The sequence below is a fragment of the Myodes glareolus genome, chromosome 1 (assembly GCF_982192425.1).
Source record: "Myodes glareolus chromosome 1, mMyoGla1.1, whole genome shotgun sequence".
In the NCBI taxonomy this organism is placed as follows: Eukaryota; Metazoa; Chordata; class Mammalia; order Rodentia; family Cricetidae; genus Myodes; species Myodes glareolus.
The window spans coordinates 75,254,529-75,259,675 of NC_142026.1; the positions used below are offsets into that span (position 1 = coordinate 75,254,529).

At 44.1% G+C, this 5,147-nt stretch overlaps 1 non-coding gene across 1 annotated transcript; it reads right to left on the bottom strand.

Moving 5' to 3' along the window:
• Positions 1 to 2,213: 2,213 nt before the first annotated feature.
• Positions 2,214 to 2,377, bottom strand: LOC125411861 (U1 spliceosomal RNA). Its single transcript, XR_007235412.1, has one exon. It is a non-coding gene; the product is annotated as a U1 spliceosomal RNA (small nuclear RNA).
• Between the last annotated feature and the right edge of the window lie 2,770 nt (positions 2,378 to 5,147).

Consider the following 5,147-nt stretch of genomic DNA (forward strand, 5'->3'; position numbering starts at 1 on the left):
TAGTTGTTCGGTGACAACCTGGTCTACAAAGTGAGTTCCAGGGCAGCTAAGGCTACACAGAGAAACCCTATCTTGAAAAACAGCAACAACAAAAAAGATGAACTCCCATTTCTTTCCTTTCTCCAATACAACCAAACACTTTTAATTATTTTTAAATTAATTTTACATACCAACCAGTTTTCCTCTCCTTCCCCTCCTCCTGCTACTCCCCTTCACCTTCATCTACACCCTACTCCACTCTCTCCAGGCTGCAAGGAGTCAGCAAAATCTATTATATCAAGTTAAGTTGAGGCAGGACCAAGCCCCTCTACCTTGCATCAAGCCTGAGCAAGATATCCCACCATTGGCATGGGCAAGATGATTCACTCGGGATCTGGTCCCACTGCCAGGGACCATACAAAAAGACCAAGTAGCGTAATTATCACCACTTTCAGAATGCTTTGTTCAGTCCCATGCAGGCTCCCCAGCTTTCAGTCCAGAGTCCATGAGCTAGCATCAGCTGTCTCTGTGGGTTTGCCCATCATGACCTTGGCCCTCCTTCCTCATATAATCCCTCCTCCCTTTTTTCGACTGGACTGCAGGAGCTCCAGCTCAGTGCTTAGCTATGGATCTATCTGTTTTCATCAGTTGTTAAATGAAGGTTCTATGATGATAATTAAGGTAGTCACCAATCTGATTATATAGAAGACCAGTTCAGACACCCTCTTCGTTATTGCTAGGAGTCTTAGCTGGGGTCATCCTTCTATAATTCTACAATCAGACGCTTAAAGTAAGGAAATGTCTGCACCTTTTACTTTATAGCTAATATCCTCTTATGAATGAGTGCGACTGTATTTGTCTTTCGGGTCTGGGTTACATCATTCAGGAAGATTTTTTTTCTAGTTCCACCCTTTTGCCTGCAAATTTCATGATGTCATTATTTTTCTTTTTTGTTTTTTCGAGACAGGGTTTCTCTGTAGCTTTGGGGCCTGTTCTGGAACTAGCTTTTGTAGACCAAACTGGTCTCGAACTCACAGAGATCTGGCTGCCTCTGCCTCCCAAGTGCTGGGATTAAAGGCGTGCGCCAGGCAGACGTCATTGTTTTTACTCCTTAGTAATACTCCATTGTGTAAATCTAGCACATTTTTGTATCCATTCTTGTTGAGGGGTATCTAGGTTGCTTTCAGGTTCTGAATAGTAGGAATAATGCTATGAACATAGTTGAGCAAGTGTCTTTGTGGTATGATTGAGAATTCTTTGGATATATGCTCAAGATTGGTATACTGGGTCTTGAGGTAGATTGATTTCCAATTTTCTGAGAAACCACCATACCGATTTCCAAAGTGGCATACTCTATGTCTTCTCCAACATGGGCTGTCATTAGTGTTTTTGATCTTAGTCATTCTGACAGGTACAAGATTGTAGGGGCCCACTCCTACAAGATCAGCTAGGGTTCCTGGATAGTGAATCTTTGAGGCCAAAGAAAAGTCAGAAGAAACAGAAGACAGGATAGAATTGGGAGGCCTGTCTGGTCATGTTGAAGCAGCCTAACAGCCCAGAGTTTATTTCAGAATTTTCTTATATACAAAAGCAGAACAAAGCACATCACAGTCAGTCAGTCAGTATCTAATCACAAGACCATTCCTGTCTTTGAGCGAACAGTCTCCTCTCCAATGTGTGCTTGCTGCTCGTAAGCAGCCTTACTTTCTATCTTGATGTTTGTTGTCAGCAGTACACTGTCTATTAGAAAGAGTGTTCTTTTCTCACTGGCTAAATCAGAAGTCTCTCATAGCCTTTAAGGTTATAAGAAAAAGTAGAACAGGCAAGCTTGAACTCAAATGACTTCTTTAAGTCAGAAATGACTCCAGATGGAAACTGAGTCACATGTGGGCTACTGATATTATACTCAGGAAGTTGTCTCTTGTACAAATACGTTCAAGGTTACTTTGCAGTTTCTCTTCTATGGGCTTCAATATAACTGGATTTATGTTGAGTGTTAGATCTTAGTGTTGATCTTCTTGGAGTTTTGTACAGGGCAAAAGATATGGATCTAATTGCACTTTTCTACAAGTCCACATCCAGTTACGTCAGCACCATTTGTTGAAGACGCTTTGTTTCTCCATTGTATAATTTTGACTTCTTTGTCAAAAATCAGGTGTTCATACCTCTCTGTTTCCCTCCCCATAAGTTGTTTAATTTTTTTATTTAATAAATATCTTTCTTTTCTTACTTTTCAGGGGAGAGCACGAACTCAGTCCCCCACTACCACAAATTATACAGTTGAGTTTCTCCCATTTGGGGAAACTGCAGGGGTCAGCACATCCGGAGTGCAATGGATAAGCCTCGCCCTGGAAAAACCACCTTTGTGATCACGGTATCTCCCCTGCCAGGTAAGTGTAATTTATTTAAATTTGTTTTATGTACATAGGTTTGAAAGTGTCAGACCCTCTGGAACTGAAGTTATAGACAGTTGTGAGCTGCCATGTGGGTGCTGGGAATTGAACTTAGGTCCTCTGAAAGAGTAGCCAGTGCTCTTAACCTCTGAGTCATCGCTCCAGCTCCCACCTATCTGTTTTTATGCCAATACCATGCTGTTTTCATTACTATAACTCTGCAGTAGAGCTTAAAGTCAAGGATGGTAATACCATGGAGGTGTTTTTAACCACTCCCTAACAGGGAAATGCTTTCACCCAACCAGAGAAAGTGCCCACTAGAAATATTAGGTACTTATGTCTGTTGAATATAATTTTTTTTTCCAAGATAGGGTTTACCTGCATAAAAATCCTGTCTGTCTCGGTATTCCTTTGTAGACCCGGCTGACCTCAAACTCACAGAGATCTGCTCTATGCGCATGTGCCGTAGCAAAGGCATAAATCGCCTGTGAGTGTAGATACTGAGGGCTTTTGCCTCGCCCTGTTTGAGTGCCTGCTATTATTTCGGCCATCTGAGCACATGATCCTCTGACCAGATGAAAGTATCTTCTGCCACTGTGAAGGCTGCTCCAGCGTAACAACATGAAGCTGCTCAGGTCCGTGAAGAGATGGCATCTGAATGCAGAAAAGGTACGTCTTTTAAATCATCCTGTAAAACCATTATTGCCATTTCCCAGTAATCCCGCATTGTTTGAGAGCCCGGGTCAGGATCTGGAAACAAGGTGGATGGGTAAAGAGAGGGAATTTTTTGCTACCCAGATATGAGTGGTTTTCACGAGAGCTAGGCCTCTTTGTAGCTGTTACTGCATGAAAACAAGGCCATGTTCATCTCAGCGCTAAGATCTTGAGACCTCATGGCCCAAACCGGAAGCTGCTGGACTCTTGCTTCTCTAGAGCGATTCTGGAGCTGGAGGCCAACTTAGATCTCACGGTGCAGTTGGGGGGAACTTAGTATCACTGGGGCCAAGAAAATAGAAGTTGATGGTGGTCGTAAGGTATCAAAATTTTTGTCTCAATTCCAGTTGGAATCCTTTCAGAAAATCCAAATCTGGATAGATCTTTTTTTGTTTGTTTGTTTGTTTTTTGTTTTTTTCAAGACAGGGTTTCTCTGTAGCTTTGGAACCTGTCCTAGAACTAGCTCTTGTAGACCAGGCTGGCCACAGAGATCCACCTGCCTCTGCCTTCTGAGTGCTGGGATTTACAGGCGTGCACCACCACTGCCCAACAAAATACTTCATTTATCTTTATTTTATGTGCATTATTAGTGTTCTGAGTGCTAGATCTTAGAGTTACAGACAATTGTGAGCTGCCATGGGAGTGCTGGGAACTGAACCTGGGTCTTCTAGTAGAACAGTCAGTGCTCTTAACCACTGAGCCATCATTCCAGCCCCATAAATCTGGCTAGTTCTTAAACTGGAGAAAAAGTTTAATGGGGAGCACGTAGACATCATTGCTCAGAGGGGTTTCTGTGTAAGCCAATTCTAAATTCCACAAGAAACATTAGCCAGAAGGGCCCAGAATGAACCCATGGCAGCGGTGCAAAGGTTCATTTAGACAAAACGGAGCAGAATGATGAAGAGCACAAAGTCAAAAAATTTTCGGGTGTCTTTAAGAAGTTCAAGGGCAAGAATGTTAGTTTAGAATCCCCAAGAGTTTCAGTTGTCAACTAGATAAGTAATGTGTCATTCATAGTAATAATAGTAATTGTTATGACCTGCTGCTGACTTGTCCTGTCCCTTTAAGAGATAAGCCTCCCCCCCACTCCCCCTTCCACTGAGGCAAGCAATCTTCCCTGTCTCCTGTCTGAAGGGGCGGTTGCTGCCTCTTCTCTTCTCCCTGCCTCCTCTCTCTCTCTCTCTCTCTCTCTCTCTCTCTCTCTCTCTCTCTCTCTCCTCCTTCTCCTTCACCCTCCTTCTTCCCCCCTCCCTTCCCTTTCCTACCATAACCCCCTGAATAAACTATCCAAACTCTTTCTGTATTGCGTGCCTATCCATCTCTCACGCTGTGGCTCCTTGTGGGAACCAGCCGACCCCTCTAGCTCTCTCACCCACCTGGGACCCACAGAGGCCTCGGGTGGGGAGGTCGGCTGCCCCTCGTGGCCAGCGACTGCCCTAAACCACCTGCAGTTGCTTGCTATGCCTGGGCCCCACCACCCCTGGTGACCCCTCAGGGAACTGCGCCCGTTTTATCTAAACCATTATAGTAATAATAATCATAATATTTGCTAAGAGAGTTTCGATCACATGATAGGTGGGTTAGGTAGATTTTTTGTTTTGTTTTGATTTTTTGGGGGGGGCGGAGGTTGAGACAGGCTTTCTCTGTAACAGCCCTGGCTGTGCTGGAACTGACTCTGTAGTCCTTAAAAACACAGAGATCCACTTGCCTTTAAAGATATTGAAAGACCCCCGGTGTGGGGAGACTCTCACTCAAGTCTCGGGATAACACGACCCCCCCAGTAACTCAAGGGAGACCGTCCTTGCTGCAATCACACGAGGTTTATTGAAAGGCACCAGTGCTGAGGCCGAGACTCATAATCCACACAGGGGAGGAGTTTGACCCCGAGTAGCTGGGAGAAGGGGTATTTAAGGGGAGAAACCACAACCCAGTAATCCAAAGGGGGTAGGGAGGGCATCATTGGAAAATTCTGAAAATACCAGTGATCACTGAAAATTCCGAAAATACCAGTGATAATAATAAGGGGGTAACTCCCTGTCTCTCAAGATTATTCTCAAGATT